The sequence below is a fragment of the Neofelis nebulosa genome, chromosome 5, assembly GCF_028018385.1.
Source record: "Neofelis nebulosa isolate mNeoNeb1 chromosome 5, mNeoNeb1.pri, whole genome shotgun sequence".
Lineage (NCBI taxonomy): Eukaryota > Metazoa > Chordata > Mammalia > Carnivora > Felidae > Neofelis > Neofelis nebulosa.
The window spans coordinates 125,222,974-125,245,034 of record NC_080786.1 but is presented as its reverse complement, the minus strand read 5'-3'; positions in this window follow the sequence as shown (position 1 = coordinate 125,245,034).

Genomic DNA, 22,061 nt, shown 5'->3' with positions numbered 1-22,061 from the left:
CAAAATATATGAGGAACTCAAACAACTTAAAAGCAAATAATAACAATAAGACTAATTTGATTGAAAATTGGCAGAGGACCTGAATAGACATTTTTCAAAGACATACAAATGTCCAACAGATACATGAAAAGATGCTCAATGTTACTAATCAAATGTAAACCATAATGAGACATAACTGTTAGAATGGCTATTATTAAAAAGATAAGAAGTAACAAGTGTTAGAGAGGATTTCAGGGAAAGGGAACACTTATGTACTGTTGATAGGAATATAAAATGGTACAGCCACTATGGAAAACACTATAGAGTTTCCTCAAAAAATTAAAAATGAAAACAGAACTACCATATGATCCATGGTAGTTCTGGGTATACATCCGAAGGAAATGAAGTAACTATCTCAGAGAGATATCTGCCCTCCCATATTCATTGCAGCATTATTCATACTAGCCAAGATATGGAAGCAACTTAAGTGTCTATCAACAGATGAATGGACAAAGAAAATGTAGCATATGTAACAATGGAATAGGGGCGCCTGGGTGGCTCAGTCGGTTAGCGACTGACATTAGCTCAGGTCATGATCTCATGGTTCGTGAGTTCCAGCCCCACGTCCGGCTCTGTGCTGACAGCTCAGAACCTGAAACCTGCTTTGGATTCTGTGTCTCCCTCTCTCTGTGCCCCTCTCCTGCTCACGCTCTATATCTCACTCTCTCTCTTTCTCAAAAATAAACATTAAAAAAAAAATTTAATGGAATATTATTTGAACATTAAAAAAAAGAAAACTCTGTTATTTGCAAAAACATGGATGAAACTTGAGGGCATTATGCTAAGTGAAATAGGTCAGAAAGAAGACAAATACTGCATTTATAGGTGGAATAAAAAACAAAACAAATCAAAACAAAACAACCAAATTCATAGAAACAGCATAGAATAATGGTTGCCAGGGTTGAGGTGTTGGTTAAAAGTTGTAAACTTCCAGTGTCAGATAAATAATTTCTGGAGGTGCCTGAGTGGCTCAATTGGTTAAGCATCCAAATCTTGATTTTGGCTCAGGTCATGATCTCACAGTTGTGAGATGGAGCACCTCACCGGGCTCTGCCCTGACAGCACTGATGGAACCTGATTCGGATTCTCTCCCTCTCCCTCTCTCTGCCCTTCCCCCCACTTGAACTCTCTCTGTCTCTCTGTCTCTCTCCCCCAACCCTCTTTCTCTCAAAAATAACCAAACATGAAAAAAAACACAAACATTTTTTAAAAAGATAATTTCTGGGTACCTTAAATACAGCATGGTGACTAGAGTTAACAATACTATATTGTATCTGTGTTATATAATTGAAAGTTGAGAACAAATAAATTTTAAATGTTCTCACCAAAAAAACTGTAATTATGTGAGATGGAAATGTTAACTAACCTTACTGTGATAATTATTTTGCAATAAAATGTGCATCAAATCATGTTGTATACCTTACACTTACATAATGTTGTGTGTCAATTTTATCTCAAAAAAGCTGAGGAAGGAGAACATGGCATCACAAAATCATGGCAAAAGGATAGACATTTGTTTCGTGATACTGCAGGGAAAACTGTCTCTCTATATGTAAAGTTAAATCTGGGTCCCTAACTTACAAATAGATAAACATGTCTTCCAGATTAAGAAACCAATTACAGAAAAGAAAATATAAAGCTAATTTAGCTACTGAGGAAGATATTTATGATCTTATGGACATCAATATTTAACATATTCAAGCAAAAACCACAAACTGAGAATATAGACTGACCACATCAAAATTAAGGACGATTTAATAGAGGGCAGTTAGAAGAATATATTTATAACATCTAAAACTGATAAATGGGAGCCTGGGAGGTTCAGTCGATTAAGCATCCGACTTCGACTCAGGTCATGATCTCACAGTCAGTGAGTTCGAGCCCCGCATCGGGCTCTGTGCTGATAGCTCAGAGCCTGGAGCCTGCTTCAGATTCTGTGTCTCCCTCTCTCTCTGTTCCTCCCCCATTCATGCTCTGTCTTTCTCTGTTTCTCAAAGATAAATAAATGTTTAAAAAATAAATACATACATAAAATAAAATAAAATAAAATAAAATAAAATAAAACTGATAAATGATTTAAAAAGAAAATATACAAATAATTGCAATTCCCCAAGAAAAAGAAAGAAAATTTGATAGGAAAATGAACAAAAGATTTGAAAAGGCAACTCACAGAATAACCCAAACATCTGATGAGCAAATGTAAAGTTGCTCAAACTTGCTATTAATGAAATAATTACAAATTGTAACAACGAGATAGAATTTCATATTCATCAGAATGCTGAATTCAGAATATGGGTTAATTCCAATTGCTGGCAAGGATGCGGGTAGACAGGAACTTTCACGCCCTGCTGGCAGTGTATACTGCAACAGCCATTCTGGAAAGCCATCTGGGAATATTTAGCAAAATTACGTATGCGTGTTTCCTATGACACAGAAATCTCAGTCTTAGTATATATTCGAAAAAGTACATGCACAAATCAGTGTAGTGATATTTATAGAGAGACTTATCTTAGCACTTTTTACGGTAATAGGAAACATGGGCATCCTAGGTTTCCATTACCAGGGAATTGGTCAGTAAAATGTAGGGGACATGGACCATAAAGCAGCATTAAGATGCAGTGAGCCACATGTGCAAATAGCAACAAAGATGGCTGAAAAACAGAGCATTGCACAAGGCAGGAAATTGATCAGGGTCACCACACACACACACATCCACATGTGTGTGCACACACAGATCGACACACAAAAGTAGTTATTTACTACATTATTTCAATGAGTTGGAATATGATTTTAGGTCAGATATATATGTTTGAAAATAAATATCACAAAATATCTATGGAAGACTTAATCAGCTCTATGTGTGTATACATATATATGCATGTGTGTGTGTGTGTGTCTGTGTGTGTTTTTAAAAGTTTAAAAAACATGTTTTTAAAAGTCATAGCTAAAGTCATCCTCTTAGTTCAGGCTGCTATAAGAAAGTACTATACAGAATGGGAGGTTTATAAAAAACAGAGATTTATTTCTCACAGTTCTGGAGTCTAGATGTCCAAGATCAGGGTACCAGCATAGTCAGGTTCTGGTAAGAACCCTCTTCCAGATTACAAACTGCAACTTTATTTTTATTCACATTTAGTGGGAAAAGAATGAGGAGGGGGACCTGGGTAGCTCAGTCAGCTAAGTGTCTGACTCTTGATTTCGATTCAGGTCATGATCTCAAGGTTAGTGAAATGGAGCCCACTGTTGGGCTCTGCACTGAGCATAGTGCCTGTTTAGGATTCTCTCTCTCACTGTCTCTCTGCCCCACCCCACTCACGTACTTGCATGCACACTCTCTCTCTCTCTCTCTCTCTCTCAAGATAAACAAACCTTAAAAAGAAAAGAAAAGAAAAAGAAAAGAAAGGAACAAGACGATTCCCTGGAATCCTTTTTACAAAGGTTCTGTTCCCATTCATGAGGGCTCCACCCTCAGACTTAATTACTTCCCAAAGGCACCACCTCCTAATACCATCCCATTGGTGATTAGGATTCCAACATATGAATTTGGGGGAGCAAGGATACAAACATTCATTCCACTGCATCATCACAATAGAGAAGGATTTTAAACAAAACATTTTTATCTATCTTCATGATTCAATTATAAAATGGCAGGATTTAAGTTTTCTGATATTAAAATATTAGAAAAGGAAGCTTGGAATATTTCCTTAATTACAACTATAGTGATTGCACGGTTCTGATACTTATTTGGGGAGGACTATTGAAAAAAATGCATAGAACTGCTTCATAGCCAAGTAGTGACAGTATCAATTATCCTTCACATGAGTTAAATTCTTCTCCATGCCTTCTGTGAATTTGCAGATTAAAGCTGGAGTCAGAAGAGTGTTCTCAGAACACATAAGGGACAGTAAAATGAATTTTGCCCTTAAAATTTTTGATGGAAAAAAAAAGGAAATTTAATCAGCCACTTTACATTTACATTATTGATTACCAGCAGGATTTTGACTGTCATGGGTAAATGTCAGGAACACTAATTAGATTATTTCACAATTTGTGTGAAAATTAACAGCAGACATTATTGCATAGAAAATGCAAACTCAGAAGAAAGCAGTTTTGTTCTTTTAAGTCTTTTCTTTCCTCATAAGGCTGCTTTCTTTTCCTATATCTTTTATATCCGTAGGATGATGGGATCAAACTGGGCATCGCTCAGAATATAGATTGGTGCTCGGATGTTCTGTAAGTTTAAGTATGCAGACAGTGTGATTCTTATCCCTGATATACCAAGGGTCTGCATAGCCACGTGGAAAGATTAATTACGGCTCACATCAATTTTGGCCTCTAGATGTCATGTAAAGAACATAACATCAGAGAGAAAGCTGCAGAATTTTGATTATAGCTTTCTGAAGGCTGTATGAATGGGAGTAGGAGGAAAAAGGGACTCTTGTATTCCTTTACAGGGTGTGCATTCTTTTACTTGGCAGTCAAAGGCAGGTAGGCTGAAAATCAGGTTTTGGAAGTGCTGCTAGGAAATGTTACTCACTTCAATTAGTCAACTGGTGGGATTAAAAGAAGAGAGCTGAGGATTTCTAAGAGGCGTGCTCCCTATGACCCATCTCTAAGACTGAAAGTGATATTGTTGATAGCATTCAGAATATTCAAGACAATGCAGCAATTAATCCTCTATTGTGTGTTTAAGAGAAAAACCAGAAAGCAACAAGAACTGGCATTTCTGGGCCCTTTAATGATCCTTCCCTGAAAACCGAATAAATAGGAAGGCAGCAGATTTGAATGAACCTTAATTAAATTATTTTATATGTTTAATTGCAGTATTTTAATATGACACCAGACAAATGATTTGTGCTTCATTTTTGTGCAAGCTGCCTCGCAGCAGGAAAATAAAATGTTTCAGCCTGTTTCACAAAACCGAGCAACAAGGGAACTAGATGAATCACAGAAAAAATCCATCACAAAAATTGTATAATACGGATTAGAAAAGAAGACCATATCTGTTCGTCCCTATGTTTCTTACAATCTTCAGTTAATTCATCACAGTGGAGCTCCCTAGATATTTAAGGACAATGGGAAATGTCCACAAGCCCTCCTCTTATTTCCATTTGCAGCCCTCGAGTGCAGTGGGCTGCAAACAAGAAGCCATTTAAATGCCTCCCGAGGAGAACAGATATGCTGCAAGTAGGCAAGCTTGCTGTAAGATGAGCAAGGAAACACAGAGCAGACACAGTGAGGATAGGGAAATCATGCAGAAGAACCAAAAGGGAGGGAGAGGGGCAGAATATAAGAAAATGAGAATCTGCTTAAACCCATGTATGGTAATAAGCTCAGACACTGGAAAAACTTCACAGCTGAAAGTGAAACAGCACATCTGATTTCAGAAGCAGAACAGTGGAATAATGAATAGTGTTGAACCTTGTGGTCCTTAAAACTAGGTTCAGATTCATCCCCAGGAAAACTCCAGTGATTGAAAAAGTACTGGATTCCCCTTGAGTAGCTAACATTGAATTTTTTCTTTTTCCCCGGAGCTGCCAAAATAGAAGAATCAACTCAGAGTAATTGCTGGACTTGGTCTCATAATTATAGGTCTTGTTTGTGCATCTGAATTAAGCAACTTTTTGTCAAAGAAAGTTTCACTGAGTGCATGACAAAGGACATTATTATTATTTATAAAATTAAATTATGCTTTTATTCTAAAAGAAAAACCACAGCATTTTCAAATCATTGTAGTACTAATCTCAAGAATTTCTTAAGCCAGAAGCCAAATATTCTTTTTTTTTTTATTTTTTTAACGTTTATTTATTTTTGAGACAGAGAGACAGCATGAACAGGGGAGGGTCAGAGAGAGGGAGACACAGAATCTGAAACAGGCAGAAGCCAAATATTCTTGATCATCAATATCACCACTGATTATTTTGAAGTTTTCCTACAGAAGAAACCATTTTAAAAGAGGTTTCCAGGACCAGATCAAAGAGTTATTAGCATCTGAAACTTGCGGGTCTATAGATCGAAGGCAAATGGAGGGGAGAATTTCTCTTTGAAAATAGCATCTGTCACCTGGTTCATTACAAAACATCCCCCAACATATCAGTAAGGTGTATATGAAAACAAGGACACAAAATATAGAGCTGACAATAGCCTACACCATAATTATTGGTTAATCTACTGGTAGGACCTATACAAGTTTGCATTTATCAAGATTTAGTAGGAAGTGGGATACATTTAGTTTGTACATCTGTGAGCTGTCCAGGCTAAGGTACCAAGAGTATCACCTAATTGGGGGGCGCCTGGGTGGCGCAGTCGGTTAAGCGTCCGACTTCAGCCAGGTCACGATCTCGCGGTCCGTGAGTTCGAGCCCCGCATCAGGCTCTGGGCTGATGGCTCGGAGCCTGGAGCCTGTTTCCGATTCTGTGTCTCCCTCTCTCTCTGCCCCTCCCCCGTTCATGCTCTGTCTCTCTCTGTCCCAAAAATAAATAAAAAACGTTGAAAAAAAAATTAAAAAAAAAAAAAAAAAAAAAGAGTATCACCTAATTGGAAATAAAAGGAGGATTCTGTGTCTACCTTTCTTACTGCCACTGGATCAGCAACTCAAATGCACAAAACAGGGAATTAGACACAGGACTCACATCTTCTTATCGAATATCTGTGTGCGTCTATTAAATTATTTGCTACTTGAATGTCCCTCTACTCTCTGTCTCACCATCAATATTTGCATTAGACCTTAGGGCCCATTCTCATTCTGGCTTTTTGTTCTTGTTTGTCATTTACCACAAGAAGCACGGAATTCCTATGCAACACGTCACACCAAGTGACCTATCTCAAGTGTTGAGAAGCCCTGAAGAAAGTAGAATACTAAATTGGTGGAAGAAAAGAGAGACAGACACAGACACAGACACAAAGACACAGAAACAGAGAGAGAATGAGAGAGGAGTACTTCTTAAAAGTAGGCACGTAGAAAGTCAAGAGATACATCCGAAGTCCTTGGTGCTCAAAGGACAGGACAGAGGAAGTATTTGAGCAACAGAATAACAAGAAAGACCAAGGATCAATAAATCAAAATAGACTCTCTTTTCCCATCTTCATGTTCTATTTCAATCTGCACTTGCTTGGGGATAAATAAGCCATTTTCTGTTCTCTGTAGTTAATTTTGTGTTCAGTGGAGTATGTAAGTATGCGTCTTAACTCTTATAAATAATAGTGCATGTGCTGAATACAGGGAGAAAAGTGGCTTAAAGGAAAGTGAGACGATACTCTTTTTGAAATCAATAATTCTGTTTTTCCAAGTTTTTTAAGCCACAAGCCAAAACCTAAAAAGAAAATGTGTGATATCTAATGGCAACAATAGGTATCCTTAAATCAGTGCTTATCAGTAAATTTTTTCCAGTCCTTTACCACATAATAAATAACCAAAAATAAATTATATATCACTCTTTGAATTGTCAAATGCTATACAGCTCTCTTTTTTAATTTCTTAATGCCAAGCGTTGTCATTTCCAACAGCATTTTTAATCATAGCACTATGATGGGTTGCTCCACAAATATAATTACTGATTATTTTTTCTTAACTAAGAAATGGAGGGGAAATAAAATTTTCATAGTGTTAATACTAGTTATTAGAAATAGAACACTTTTTCCCTTAACAATAGATGCCAGTCAAGCTTACACCATACTTTACAGATATTCATCCAAGTGCTGAATCACTATACTGTACACCTGAAACTAATATTATACCATATGTTCACTAACTGGAGTTTAAATAACAACTTTCTAAAAAGATTTTAAAAATCATTGAAACGCAGGTCCAGAAAGGACTTCAAATGACAAATTCCTCCCTTCACAGTGCATGCATCTCAAAGACAAATAAATTAGGCCTCCACTTCCCTCCTTGTCCCCTCGTCTGGGGTTGGTTATAACAATAATTCCCACCGAATAATCACTGTTATTGCGACTTTACTGTCATACCTGATTACATACACACATACTCAATGTTTTTTTCTGTATTAACCATTCTGAAGCAGACTTGTTCATAGCACATCTTTACTCATCTTTCTAAAGAATAACATTCTCTAGAGCTCCGAATAGTTCAATTTCTTGTCTTAAAACAATAATGATCATGTTATCATTTCTAGTGATTAACCCAAATTCAAGATACTATCATTTCAGCCTCTATCATTCTACACACACACACACACACACACACACACACACACACACACATACACGCACAAACACACACACCCAGCATTATTAGCTACCATCTAGATAAGCTTTCACAAGCTTAGAAAGTAATAGTAAGCTCCCAGGGCCATCTCATTTCTAGAATAGATCAATGCCTTTAGTTTTCCTGTTAAAATTCTTTTCCCAACCAAATAAATCCCATTATTTCTTGGGCCTCCTGTGGATATTGTATGTCAGTTTTCATTTGCTGGATCTTGCTGGGCATGTATGCTAGGAATAAAAAAGAACAATTCCTGGATAAACATCATAAAAAGTAAAATTTCCTAATATATCAGAATTAGTATATTCTGTGGATTTCTGTTCTATACAGGGTAATACTAGCTTCTGTAATATATAAACTCCCAAATCTTAATGGCTTAACATAATAGCATTTTATTTCTCTCTCATGTAACATTTCAATACTTGTGTTCCTTGTACAATATGGATTTCCATATGGTGATTCAGAAAACCTAACTATTTCTATTTGATGGCTCCCAAGGATTCCCATATGACAGCAATGATCCAGAATCCCTGAAAATCCCCACGACCCTATCGGTGGATCCATGAAGTAAAACTAGTTTTATGATAATAATAAAATGTCATATGTCTTTTTCATTCTAATCCCATAAGTAAATAATTGCATTTTCCAGAACTATATAACGTGTGATACTACAGCCACTTGAATGAAGAATTAAAGACTTTTCAAAATGTAAACAATGCCCATTTGCTCACTATATTTTTGTTTTGGAAAATATATTTTGTCATAAAATCGATTATTTATATAATGTTTTTTTACTTTTAAATTAAATGTATTAAAATAAATACTTCTAAATTTTTTCTCAATGTTCATTCTAATACAGTAAATATTGATGGATATAATTTAAAAACATGGGGGCACCTAGGTGGCTCATTTGGTTAAGCATCTTCCTCTTGCTTTCAGCTCAAGTCATGATCTCACAGTTCATGGGATTGAGTCCCACGTGGGGCTCCACACTCTTAGTGAGAAGCCTGCTTGGGATTCTCTTTCACTCTGCTCCTCCCCTGCGCTCTCTTTCTCTTTATCTCTCTCTCTCAAAATAAAATAAATTTAAAAAATAATCCATAAATATGAATGTTCCTGAAATCTTCAATATTGTTTAAGGCTGTAATGGGACCTTGAGATAAAAAATGTTGAGAACTACTACAGGAGGGCATCATATATTTTCCTTTCATGTGTAGTTGGGGAAAGAGAGTGAGGTAGTCACAACCATATCTTAAATCTCTTTACTCTAAAGTGGAATACATCAATTCCGTTGCTATCCTTTGTTGAGTACTAACACATGACCCATGCATAAAAGGAGCAAAGGTTCTGGGAAATGTAGTCAATGTCAATCAGCCACCTCAGAGCTACAATTCTATGCTATGGAAACAGGAACAGAAATCTTTAGTGGACAGATAACTGTCCCTTCCACAACTTCCAATAGTAACACTAATGATTCTCTTGGAAAGATATATCTAAATAGAAAGTTAAACATAAACATGTCTTAGTTGAGTTTCTTCCATTCCTTTTTATTTACTTTTTTTCCAAATAGAAGTATAATTAACATACAATATTGTATTAGTTTCAAGTATACAACATAGTAATTCAACATTTACATACATTACAAAAGGATCATGATAGTAACTCCATTTACTATCTGTCACCATACAGTTAATAAAATATTATCTATATTCTCTATGCCATATATTACATCCCTATGACTTATTTATTTTTTGACTGGAAATTAACTGGATCAATCTCTTGATCTCCTTCACCCATTTTGTTAATCCCCCAACCCTTCTCACCTCTGGCAAATATCAGTCTGTTTTCCATACCTATGAGTCTGGATTTGTTTTCTTTTGTTTGCTTGTTCTGTTTGTTTTTTAGATCCCATATATCAATGATATCATATGGTACTTATCTTTTTCTGTCTTATTTCAATTAGTGTAATACCTTCAAGATCCATCCATGTTGTTACAAAGATGAGATCTCATTCTTTTCATGGCTGAGTAATATTGCATTGTAAATATACACCACATATTCTTTATGCATTTTTCTATTGATGGGCACTTAGGTTACTTCCATATCTTGGCCATTGTACATAAAGCTGCAATGAACATAGGAGTGCACATATCGTTTTGACTTCATGCTTTACTTTTCTTCACATAAATACCCAGATGCAAAACTGCTGGATCACACAGTGGTTCTATTTTTAACTTTTTTGAGGAACCATCATACTGTTTTCCATAGTGGCTGCACCAATTTCTATTCTTACTAACAGTATAGGAGGGTTGCCTTTACTCCACATCCTTGCCAACACTTGCCATCTCTTCTTTTGATTTTGTTTTTGTTGGTTTATTTTAGCTTTGTTTTGTTTTTGATAATGGCCATCTGACAGGTGTGAGGTTATATCTCATTGTGGTTTTGATTTTAATTTCCTTGATGATTAGTGATGTTGAGCATCTTTTCAAGTGTCTGTTGGCCATCTGTATGTCTTTGAGAAAATGTCTATTCAGATTTGCCCACTTTTTAATTGGATTGCCTGGGTTGGTTTTTTTGTGGTTTTTTTTGTGCGTGTTTTTGGTGTTTTTTTTTTTTTTTTGCTATTGAGTTGTATGAATACTTAATATACTTAGGATATTAGTCCCTTATCAATAAGATTTCCAAATATTTTCTCCCATTCAGTAAGTTGTCTTTTTATTTTGTTAGTAGTTTCTTTCTCTGTGAAAACACTTTTTAGTTTTGCATAGTCTCATTTGTTTGTATTTATTTTTATTGACCTTGCCTGTAAAGTCAGGTCAGAAAAATATTACTAAAACTAATGTCAGGGAATTTATTGCCAATATTTTCTTCTAGAAGTTTTATGGTTTCAGGTGTTACATTTAAGTCTTTAATATGTTTTGAGTTATTTTTTGTACGTGGTATAAGATAGTGGTCCAGTTTTTCCAATATCATCTATTGAAGAGACTGTCCTTTCCTCATTGTGTATTCTTGATTCCTTTGTTGTAAATTAATTGACTATATATACATGGACTTTTTTCTGGGTTTCTATTCTGTTCCATTGATTTATGGCTCTGTTTTTGTGCCAGTATCATACTGTTTTGATTACTATAGCTCTGTGGTATACTTTGAAATCAAGGACTGTGATGGCTCCAACTTTGTTTTTCTTTTCATGAGATTGCTTGGCTGTTTAGAAAATTTTGTGATTTCATGCAAATTTTAGATTCCTTTGGTTCTAGTTCTGTGAAAAATGCCTTGGTATTATGGTAGAGTTTGAATTCAATCTATAGATTGCTTTGGGTAGTATAGACATTTTAACAATATTAGTTTTTCTTTCTTTTTTTTTTTAATTGAGCCCTCCTTAAAGCAGTCCTTTTTTTTTTCTTAATGTGAATTTGTTTTTGAGTGAGAGAGAGAGAGGGAGGGGGAGGGGCAGAGAGAGAGGGAGACACAGAATCAGAAGCAGGCTCCAGGCCCTGAGAGATATGGGGCACAACCTCGTGAACATGAGGTCATGACTTGAGCCGAAGTCAGATGCTCAACTGACTGAGCACCCCCACAATATTACTTTTTCTAATCTATGAGCGTAGTATATATTTCCATTTATCTGTGTCTTCTTAAATTTATTTAATCAGTGTCTTACTTCTCTTTGGTTTCAGTGTAGAGGTCATTCACCTGCTTGGTTAAATTTATTCTTAGGTATTTTATACTGTTTGATGAAATTATGAATGAGGTTGTTTTCTTAACTTCTTTCTGATAGGTCACTATTAGTATATAGAAACACAACAGATTTCCGTGTATTAATTTTGTAACCTGCAACTTTGTTGAATTTATTTATTAGTTCCAATAGTTTTTTTGTGGATTCTTTAGGGTTTTCTATATATAGTAGCATGTCATCTGCAACTTGTGACAGTTCTACTTTTTCCTTTCCAATTTAAATGCATTGCATTTCTTTTTCTTTCCTGATTGTTATGGCTAGAGCTTCTAATACTATGTTTAATAAAAGTGGTGAAGGTGGGATTCCTGTCTTCTTCCTGATCTTAGAGGAAAAGCTTTCAACTTTTTGCCATTGTGTATGATGTTAGCTGTGTGTTTGCCATATATGGCATTTATTATTATTGTTCCCTCCATATCTACTTTGTTGAGAGTTTTTATCATAAATAGATGTTGATTTTTCAAGGGATTTTTTTTTGTCATCTGTTGAGATGATCATATGATTTTTATCCTTAATTTTGTGATGTAGTATATCATGTTGATTGATTTTTGGATGTTGAACCCATCTTTACATCCATGGAATAAAACCTACTTGACCACAGAGTATGATCCTTTCACTGAATTGTTGAATTCAGTTTGATAAAATCTTGTTGAAGAGCTTTGTATCTATTTTCATGAGGTATATTGGCCCATAATTTTGTTTGTGGTATTTTTTTCTGGTTTTGGTATCAGAGAATACTGCTAGCCTCATAAAATGATTTAAAAATTCCTTCCTCTTCAATGTTTCCCTCCTTTTCCCTCAAAATTTGGTAAGGGAAGACATTAAATCTTCTTTGAATGTTTGATGAAATTCACCAGTGACACCATCTGGTCCTTGACTTTTGTTTGTTGGAGGTTTTTTTGTTTGTTTGCTTTTGGTTTTTTTAATGTTTATTTATTTTTGAGAGAGGGACAAAGTGCAAGAGAAGAGGAGCAGAGAAAGACATAGAATCCAAAGCAGACTCCAGGCTCTGAACTCTCCAGCACAGAGCCTGACATGGGGCTCAAACTCACCAATCATGAGATCATGACCTGAGCCAAAGTCAGACACTTAACCACTGAGCCACTCAGACGCCACTGTTGGAGGTTTTTTTAATTACTGATTCAATCTCATTACTATTAATCAGTCTTTTTAGATTTTCTATTTCTTCATTATTCAGTTTCAGAAGATTGGGTATTTCTAGGAATGTATCCATTTCTTCTAGGTCGTCCAACTAGTTGGAATGTAATTGTTTATACTATTCCATTATGATCCTTTGTATTTCTGTGGTATCGGCTATAAATTCTCTTTCGTTTTCTTTAAGTTTATTTATTTTTAAGAGACAGAGAGAGGAGAGAGAGCCACCAGGGAAGGGGCAAAGAGAGAGGTAGAGAGAGAATCCCAAGCAAGAGAGTGATCTGCACTGTCAGTGTAGAGACATGGGACTCAAACCATGAAATCATTACCTGAGCTGAAATCAAGAGCCCCATGCTTAACTGACTGAGTCACCCAGGCACCCTTGTAACCTCTCTTTCATTTCTGATTTTATTTGGGCCCTTTTGCTTTTTTCTTCATAAGCCTTGTTAAAGGTCTGTCAATTTTCTTTTTTCAAAGAGCCAGCCCTAGTTTAATGGTTTTATTTTCTATATTTTAGCCTTTATTTATTTCTCTTTTATAAATTTTTTTTAATGCTTATTTATTTTTGAAGGAGAGAAACAGCATGAGCAGGGGAGGGGCAGAGAGAGAGGGAGACACAGAATTTGAAGCAGGCTCCATGCTGTCAACACAGAGCCTGATGCAGGGCTCGAACCCACAAGCTGTGAGATCATGACCTGAACTGAAGTCAGACACCCAACCGACTGAGGCACCTAGGCACCCCATTGCCTCTATTTATTTCTATTTTGACCTTTACTATTCCCTTACTTCTACTAATTTGAGCTTCATTTATTCTTCTTTTTTTCTATTTTATGCATAAAATTATTTACTTGAAAAATTTTTTTGTTTCTTGAGGTAAGTCTATACTGTAATGAATTTCTCTCTTTTAAATTTACCTTTGCTGCATCCCATAAATTTTAGAATGCCATGTTTCCATTCATTTGTCTCAAAATATTTTTTTTAATTTCCCCTTTGATTTCTTCATTGTTTACTTGCCATTGTAAGGTGGTTAGAATGAGTGTGCAAAAGTGGCACCTGCCGGTGCCGGCAAGGTAGAAAGAGATTGTAAGATGATGTCCACCACTGTTGTTGCCCCTGAAGAGAGTTCCAATAAACTCTGCCCCTCCGGCAGACATTATAAGTTTAGCAAGTAAATCTCCTTCACCTATAGTTATAGGCTCTTTTCAAACTGGTTTTTTGTGCTGGTCAAGTGGGTTTGCATGTGAGCCTTTTATTTATTTATTTATTTATTTATTTATTTATTTATTTATTTGTAATTTTTTTAACTTTTATTTATTTTTGAGAAACAGACAGACAGAGCGTGAGTGGGAGAGTGGCCGAGAGAGACAGAGTGACACAGAATCCAAAGCAGGCTCCAGGCTCTGAGATGTTAACACAGAACCATGAGATCATGACCTGAGCTGAATTCTGATGCTTAACCAATGGAGCCACCTAGGCACCCCTTATGTGAGCCTGTTAAAAGAGCAGAATTGTTCCTTACAACCCTTTGTTTCCCCAAATGTATCTCTATTGGTTTTCAAAGCCAGATGTTTGGGGGCTTATCTCTCCATGGCAGGACCTGAGTGTTCGGTTGCCTGGTGTGAAGTACTAAACCTTTTCTTATTTCATTAGGGAGAAGATATATACATATCTTTGTTTTATTAGTCTTTGTTTCTTGAGATCCCTTATAATTGCCAGTTGTTGCATGGAGTGGTGGGATTTTTGGTGGGATGTGTGTGTGTGTGTGTGTGTCTGTGTGTGTCTGTGTGTACATATATATACATATATATATATATATATATATATATATATATATATATATGTATATACACACAAAATATACACACACATATATTTCTTGTGTCCCTGGAAGGACATATCATCATCTTGAACCACCTTCAAGTTTGCTCCATTTCTTGTTCTTTTAATTCTTATAAAGTAGATTAATCATTCTTCATTCATTTACATAGCCCTCTTCCAAGAGCATTATAAGGAAACCCAACAAACATAAACAGTGAATAATCGGTAAAAATTAATAAAGGCAAAGAAAAGAGTGAAATATGAATATACCAGACTGTTTAGGGCTCATCATGGAAAACTGTGCAGTTTGTACACTGGATAAAGTTGACAGCTGCAGATCACCTGGAAGCTGAAGTCCAGCGGCTCTTCTTAACAAATCATTCAACTGGCATTTGACTGTTTCCCAATAAAAGAGATACTTTTTATTTAATTTTAAAAAGCTTGAATTCACTTAACACGTTGCTTTGTTCTGTTTCATTTTTTAAAAATAATTTGCAAAAATGGTGCAATATAGGCCATCAATAGCCCTCTCTATGAGAACAGACATTTAGTATGCTTTTATTGTCATATCCTCAGCACCTTGATTAGCCTCTGATGCATAATAAAAACTCAATAGATACTTGTTAAATGAATACACAAAAGCATTGAACCATGGATCAATATGTAACTAGAAAGATGCTTATAATGGCATAGTTTTGTACTCTGTCCTTGACTCTGAGCCAGTTAACATTTTTATTAATGCCTTAGATATAGAAAGAAAAATTATGCTGATTACGTTTTCAAATGATCCAAATCTGAGAGGATTAACTAATGCAATTGATATTATCAAGGTTCAAAAATAAAAATGGCAGGGTAAATGATGAGCCCAAACTAACACAAATCAATTTAACCAAAATAACTACCTGCAAGTGGGCTCAAAGAATCAATTTTATGACTATATTCTTGGGAAATCTTGACAAAAAGTAGTTTATATGAAAAATGCCTAAGAGTTTTTGTTGACTAATATTATGAAAGGAATTAGCAAAATGACTCAGTGCTAAAATAGTAAATGATTAAAGAAAATAAGATGTCAAAACTTAAAGACATAGTACATTAACCAAATGCTGGATGTATCATTCAACACATTAAGTATATGTCAGTTTGGGATGCCACATTTTTAAAGCTTGTATTGGTATAAGCAGAGTTCATCCTGCAGAATGATTGACCTTCAAGGAGAATGAAGGGGAAAAATGCCTAAGTCTTACTTGATATTCTTCTCCAGATATTTGAAGGACTTTCCTGTCTTACATTGAATTTCTCGAGAAAGCAGGACTAGAATTTATTTTGGGAAGGTAAAGGGAATATAAGAAAATATAAGAAAAATATAATGAAAGGTATGTAACAATTAAAGCAATCAAAAATCTAAATAGGCTATGCCTAAGGCATTGTGCTCTCCCCTCCATAATATTCACAAAGTTTCCAAGTGATAGTGACATGTGTATGAAGAACAGTCCTCTTTATCCGGGATCATATATAACTTTGAAGACTTCTTTCTTGGCCAAGATGCTATGCTGTACCATGATTCTAATTCTAGTATGGAATAGCAAGGATAAGTAGAGAAAAAAGGAACTTAGTCTCTTTGTCCATTTATTGATCCAGAAAAATGTTCATGGATTAGTCCATGTAAACCATTGAGCACCTTTCACCCTTGTCTCACCTAAACACGAGGAGCTACAAATATATACACAGCTGCCTTCACTGATCTCTCTCACTCACTCTCTCTTTCTCTCTTCAGGCATATTCAAATGCTGTTATCAACTGTTGGTGGGCTGCTGGACCACCCATCAGGTACTCCTTTGCTTTACTGTCCCACTCTCCATTAATTGTTAGCATAGTCATGAGGTCATTTTGTCTACAGAAAAGGCATCACATAAATACATTCATTAAAGAATCCTTCTTTACCCAATAGCAATATTGAAGTTATCTTGTGCAGAGGATTTCTAAAGAAAACATGTTTGTTTGTTTTCTGTCACCTTTAATCATTACCCTGTTCGAGAGACAATTTTAAAAAATTAGTAAATGGAAGCTGAATCCAATGTATATTTGTTTCCTACACTAAAAGTTATTTTGTTTTGTGTCTGTTTTGCTCAATGCCCATATATTGGTTTACCTAAAAGGTGGGCTAACACAATAAAATGGGGAGAAAAGTGGATTGCAAATACCCAGTTCATATAAGCTACATACCTGCATGCAGATACTATTATCAAATGTGAAAATACTAGAAACAACACATAGAACTGTTTTTCTCTTCAAAATTTGTATAATACAATGAAAAGAACAACCATTTTAAAGTACAAATTTAAAGTAAAAATTCAAAGAAAGAAATTTTCTGATAGCACAATATAGAACTGCAGAACAGAACTAATCTCATGCTCCAAATACCAAGTCAAAGTAAAAAGCTCCAGTCATAACAAATATTACATTCAGCAAGGGGTAAGTCATACCTATCAGGCAATAAATGTATTTGATGACAAAGGATAATCTGAGCCCAGAGATTCATCCAATATGGATCCTTTTGGACCAAAATATGAATCATAAAATCAGCCTCACAATGAAATACAGCAACCAGGTGAAAACTCCTGCTGTTGCTTTCGACACTGCTACACGCAGAATTTGAAACAGAAATATGAGGAGCAGATGGAAGAAGCGTTCTGACCTACAGTAGGTTGTTCGTACTTAGAGGCAGTTCACTAATTTCTTCTTGTCAGCCATGAATCACCCAACCGCATTCTTCTCTTGTTTACACAATCTATTAGCAAGCATTTACAGTTTATACTAGCATTAACATACAGTATATGTGGTTAAATTCTCTTCTTTATCCAAGAAATTCTAAAAAAGTATACTCTCAAAATATGATTATAACTGACAAATATTTGTGGAAATGTTTTATTATGTTCCAAAGGCACTAGATGTCCTGTTTAGTTCATTGGTCAGAAAAAGACAAAGCTTATTCATATAACATATGAAGACAGAGCTAAGGTTAAATCCATTGTTCTTATCAATACATATCAAATAAGTGTAACTCATTTACTTAAAGTAAAGCAAACTTGGTGTACCTGGGTGGCTCTGTCAGTTGAGGGTTCAACTCTTGACTTTGGCTCAGATCATGATCTCATGGTTTGTGAGATCAAGCCCCACATCTGACTTCACATTGACAGTGCAGAGCCTTCTTGGAATTCTCTCTCTCCCTTTCTCTGCCTCTCTCCTTGCTCATGCATACACATGCTCTCTCTCTCTCTCTCTCTCTCTTTCAAAAATAAATAAATAAATAAACTTTAAATAAATAAAGCAAAATAAAACACTGTTTCTCCTAAAATAAAGACATTCAAAGAAATTTTTTTAAGTAGACAAAAATAGACCTGCCTAATGCAGTGTCATTGTTATGAAGAAAAATTTAATAATATCTACCGAAATTACACATACATTTGCCCTTTGACCTATAATCCCATCTCTAGGAATATATCCCAAAGATATAGTAGAAACAATATGAAGAGCAATATGGGCAATGTTATTGAAGAACTGTTTTATATTAGCCAAAAAATAGTGATGATTAGCCTAAATATCCATCAATATGGGACTTATTTAATAGGTTATTATATGTGCCACAAGGTATAACTCTCTGCTACTTTACAAACAAATGAGGAAATTTCTATATATTACTTAGTGTAACTTCTTACATCTATCATTAATTGAAAAAAGCAAGGTAGAAAAAGAGTGAATATATTACAGTTTACCTAAGGAAGGACATGAATATATATGTTTATATTTGATAAACAAGCAATGGGATGAAAAACTGAGATTAAAAAAAATGTTTACCAATAGGTAGACCAAGGGTTTAGGATCGTGGGCAAACGAATAGGAGCAATATATCTTTGGATACACATAAACACACGCACATGCACACGCACACACACAATCCTGAAAAAATAAAAACTATACAACAAATAACAATAAACACATAAACAAAATTGGGTAACTTGTTGGTGGCATAACTACCCAGGGGGTAGATATTTCGTGAGCTTTTAACATAGCAATGAAACTAAAACAAAAATAAAAATATACACTGATTTCCATAATCATACTGTTGGTGAAATTGTAAATATCAATGGAGAATTTTGTATATTTTGTGGGATAAAGCAGATAATAATCTATCACTGCTAGCACTGTTGGGAATTGGCATTGTGTGTGTGGCAGAAAGGGGATTTGAAATAATATTCGAATCAGTTAAATGAAAATTCAGTAGTTTTGAGTTATAATTGAAAAAATCAGTTGAACTCATAATATATTTTACCTTAAAAAAATAATCCTACCTACACTCACTGATGACTCCTAAAATTAATGACCTACCCTTGCATATAAATTAAAGGGCACCTTGGAAAAATGTCCATTCCAGCTATGGAGCTGAATACTTACAAAATGATCATGGAAGTTCATAAGTCTCAAGGAAGATATCAAAAACTACTCTAGTCATAACAAAAGGAGTAACAAGTCAATTTGATTGGGCTTCCATTGGCCAAACAATGGACAAGAAAGATATTTACTGTAATGGAGGAAGCACTTCAAGTACATTTAAATTAATGAATTCATAATTATACTAAAGGAGAAAACAAATTGGTCACCATGGACATATACTAATTAACCCACTATTTTAAAAACTGATCCAAAGAATAAAAGTAAATATTCATCTTGCTTTTTCTATGTGAATTTTACTGAACAATAATCAAATAGACAAACCAAGTATTAGTCTTTACAGAATTAATCCAGGTAACAGATGAAAAAGGAATTAAAAGAATCAAAGTATAACCAGTTTTCAGTCCCTGAAGTATTAATGAATAGAGACATTAATTATTAATGGCAATTAAGTAACAGAAAGAGAAAGAAAATTATGTGCTTCCTACTGAAAGGACATACACCACCAACGAAGGAGATTTAGCAAAAATATTACATTTGAATCTGATCAAGCTTTTAAATTCAACTACCAATGCACACAATATATGGGGGCTAGACAAATATGCTAAAAGACACCATGAAGATTCAATCAGCTAAATCCGGACTGGGAAACACTAAAGAAAAATCACAATGTTTTTTCTAACACACAAACATCAAAGAAAGAAAAGATGGAGAGGAAACCTCTAAATTAAGAGATTAAAAAGACAATTCAAATCAAATGTACTGTGAAAACCTTGTTTGCATATCAAGTGAATCAAACAATTAAACAATTATATTTATGAGGCAATTGAAGTTAGAATACTGACTGGTATCTTATGTATTAAGGAATTTTGTCATATTCAAGTGTGATGACAGTAATGCATTTTTTAAGAGTCCTTAACTTTTAGAGATATGTATTGAAATAAAGTTTAAATGCTACAATGCTGGGGATTATTTCAATATAATACAGTAGGGTCTTCATAGGTGAGGGTATTAGGTCAAATTCCCCTAAAGCAGACCTGGTGACAAGGATTTATGGTCCCCTTTTGTCAAGTTAGCACTGCTAGCCAGGGAAAACAGAATGAGGAGTACAGGTGAGATTTCATGGAATGTCCTACAGAAAGTAGTTATAACATGATCCTGCAGTGGAGGTCAGTAGTACAAATTAAACCTTTGACATTTCCAGACCCAATACATAGGAGCTATGCTTCCATGCCCCACATCTGTCAGTAATTGTTCAAGAGCCATTCAGCAACTTGCAAATTCCCAGGCACTACTGTCTTGGATATGAGAGTGGAGAGTCAGAAACACACAAATCAGGAATTAAGAAACCTACTCTGCATGTTGCAAGGATTGTATGTTACAGGGACTATGTGTGAAACAGGATTGGTCAAATTGATAATTCTAAAGTCTGGATAATGGACTGTGGATACATGGATGTTCACTCTATTATTATTCTGTGTACTTTAGAATTTGTTGTAAATCCTCTGTCTACAAAAGATTTAAAATATGAAATTTCTAAAATAAACAAATAGACTGATTTCAAAGCACTCTCCTGGTATTCCTTGGGTTTATGGCAGCTTAACTTCAATCTCTGCCTCCATCTTTACATGGTCTTCTTCCCTGTGTCTCAGCATCCATGTTTCTCAAATCCCTCCCTCTCCTTTCTCTTATAAAAACAACAGTCATTGGATTTAAGGCCCACCCTAAATCAAGATGATCTCATTTCAGGGTTCTTAATTACATCTGCAAAAACTCTATTTCCAAATAAGGTCACACAAGTATCCAGGGTTAGGACTTAAAACTATCCTTTGGGGGGAAGCGGTCACCATTAAACCCACTATAGGTTGAGTAAGGACAGGGAGTGATTTAAATGAACTTGGCATAAAAAACAGGGGCAGAGTCTTCAGGCATCGTCATCTCTCCTCTAGTTTCTGGGCAAAGTCCTTAGGTTATCTAGTAGCTACCCACCCCTCTCTCATCTGCTGTGTGGTCTGTTTACCAATAACTGCCAAATTTCCTTTGTGGAAGCTGACTCATAGCCTAGAAGATGGCCTGCAAATCAGCTTCTCCTGGAATCCAAAAAGGCATCCTGGCTAGAGAGAGGCTGCACACTTAATGCAGCGGCTTCTATTTGGACATGAGCCTGAAGAGGAGAAAGTAGGGACACTCTTCTAGCTTCTTAACTCATTCTCAGGGGTATGAAAATTGCTGGGAGATTATTTATCTCCTGTATCTTATCCTCTTACCAGAAAATAGAAAGTTGTAGACACAGAGTATAGTCTCTTCACACCAAGAGAGCTCTCTGAACTAAGTCAGCCAGACTAATCGTTGATATATTAAAGAAGTCAATAAGGAAATTTAGAAAATCCTTTTCCAAGCTAATTTGCCTGGTTTAAAAGCCTACTATGTCTTGCTGCCAGATCCTTTTAGGGAATGCAAAAGTGAAACATTTTCTGGGTATCTCTGTTTACTTCTGTAGCATTGCTAATAACTGCCCACTCAACCGCCCTACATCCTAGCAGGGAGATGGATACCTGGGCTAATTATGGTTAAGAATCTTAATCTCAACGTCTTACCCTATCAAATAATAAAATAAGACACATGAAATGAAAAAGCCAACAA